We start from the raw sequence: 2,406 nt of genomic DNA, 5'->3' as shown, positions 1-2,406 counted from the left end.
GTTAGTTTCATTTCTTGGTTTTCTATTCGATTCCAAATGTCTATGTCTCTATTTTTGTGCCAGTACCATCCTATCCTGACCACTATGGCTTTGTAGTACAGCCTAAAATCTGGTATGGTGATGCCCCCAGCTTTATTTTTAATACCAAGAACTGCCTTAGCTATACGGGGTTTTTTCTGGTTCCATATAAAACAAAGAATAATGTTTTCCAAATCTCGAAAGCATGCTGTTGGTATTTTAATAGGGATGGCATTAAAAAGGTAGATTGCTTTGGGAAATATAGACATTTTAACAATGTAGATTTTTCCCAGCCATGAGCATGGTATGTTCTTCCATTTGTTAATATCCTCTGCTATTTCCTTTCTGAGGATTTCATAATTTTCTTTATACAGGTCCTTCACCGCCTTTGTTGGATATATTCCTAGGTATTTCATTTTCATTGAAGCTATGGTGAAGGGAGTTGTGTCCTTAATTAGCCTCTCATCTTGGCATTATTGGCATATACAAAGGCTACTGACTTGTGGACATTGATTTTATATCCTGAGACATTATTGTATTTTTTATGACTTCCAGGAGTCTTGGGGTTGAGTCTTTGGGGTTCTCTAAGTGTAAGATCATATCATCAGCAAAGAGGGAGAGGTTGACCTCCTCCACTCCCATTTGGATGCCCTTTATTACTTTCTCATTTTTTTTCTTTTTTTTTTATTATTAAATCATAGCTGTGTACATTAATGCGATCATGGGCACCATACACTGGTTTTATAGACTGTTTGACACATTTTCATCACAGTGGTTAACATAGCCTTCCTGGCATTTTCTTAGTTATTGTGTTAAGACATTTATCTTCTACATTTACTAAGTTTCACATGTACCCTTGTAAGATGCACCATGGGTATAATCCCACCAATCACCCTCCCTCTGCCCATTCTCCCCCTCCCTCCTGTCCCTCTTCCCCTTCCCCGAACATATTCTTCTTAGTAAAGGATCTCAAGAATGGAAGAAAAAGTATCCAATGTACTCAGCTCTACTATGAAACTAATTTATGGCTTTCACATGAAAGCTATAACCCAGTTATAACCTTCTCTTGCCTAATTGTATTGGGTAGAACTTCCAGCACTTTGTTGAAAAGTAATTGTAACAGAGGACAACCTTGTTTGGTTCCAGTTATAAGAGGAAAAGCTTTTAGTTTTACTCCATTCAATAAAATATTAGCTGTGGGTTTGTCATAGATAGCTTCAATCAGTTTCAGAAATGTGCCACCTATGCCTATACTCCTCAGTGTTCTAATTAGAAAAGGATACTGGATTTTATCTAACGCTTTTTCTGCATCTATTGAGAGGATCATATGACCTTGATTTTTGTTTCTGTTAATATGGTGGATAATGTATATGGACTTGCGTATGTTAAACCAGCCTTACATCCCTGGGATGAAACTACTTGATCATTGGCCCTGAATCAAGGCCAGCAGTTTGCTGAAGCTGTTGGTTTCAAGCAGGAGCCTAAAGAATTATCTTTCTATGGTCTGTTGGCCATTTCAGAGCTTTGGAAATGTAATGGTCAATTCATTAGAAAGAAACAGCATGAGTCATTGGTGATAAATGTAGGCTAGTGTGATTTGTAGTCTTAATACTGTCAGGTTCCAAAATACCCATAAAATATTACTATATTTATCTCATAAGGATATTTAAGTTATTTGTTAGAATTATAATGCTGTTAAATCTTAATTACAGCTCCCCAAAATGATTGTTGATTTTTACCCAAAGAAAGAAGATAATTCTACAGTAAAAAAAAGGAACTACTTGATCATGATGTATGACTTTTTTGATGATAAGCTGTAATCTATTGGCTAGGATTTTGTTGAGAATTTTTGCATCTATATTCATTAATGAAATTGGTCTGAAATTCTCCTTTTTAGCTGAGTCTTTTCCTGGTGTTGGTATCAGGGTGATGTTTGCTTCATAGAATGTGTTGGGGAGATGCAAAAATTCTTAACAAAATCCTAACCAACAGATTACAGCTTATCATCAAAAAATGCATTCATCATGATCAAGTAGTTTTCATCCCAGGAATGCAAGCCTGGTTTACCATACACAAGTCCATAAACATTATTCACCATATTAACAGAAGCAAAAACAAAGGCCACGTGATCCTCTCAATAGATGCAGAAAAAGCATTCGATAAAATACAGCATCCTTTTCTAATTAGAACACTGAAGAGTACAGGCATAGGTGGCACATTTCTGAAACTGATTGAAGCTATCTATGACAAACCCACAGCTAATATTTTACTGATGGAGCCAAACTGTAAGCTTTTCCACTTAGAACTGGAACCAGACAAGGTTGTCCTCTGTCACCATTACTATTCAACATAGTGCTGGAAGTTCTAGCAATACAATTAGGCAAGAGA

The 2,406-nt window shown here is 36.2% G+C and overlaps 1 non-coding gene across 1 annotated transcript; it reads left to right on the top strand.

Moving 5' to 3' along the window:
- Positions 1-1,444: 1,444 nt before the first annotated feature.
- Positions 1,445-1,581, top strand: LOC128569427 (small nucleolar RNA SNORA2/SNORA34 family). Its single transcript, XR_008375377.1, has one exon. It is a non-coding gene; the product is annotated as a small nucleolar RNA SNORA2/SNORA34 family (small nucleolar RNA).
- Positions 1,582-2,406: the final 825 nt, after the last annotated feature.

Source organism: Nycticebus coucang, chromosome 17 (assembly GCF_027406575.1).
Source record: "Nycticebus coucang isolate mNycCou1 chromosome 17, mNycCou1.pri, whole genome shotgun sequence".
Lineage (NCBI taxonomy): Eukaryota > Metazoa > Chordata > Mammalia > Primates > Lorisidae > Nycticebus > Nycticebus coucang.
Note: the sequence above shows the minus strand (reverse complement) of the source record. Positions and strands in the feature narration are given on the sequence as shown.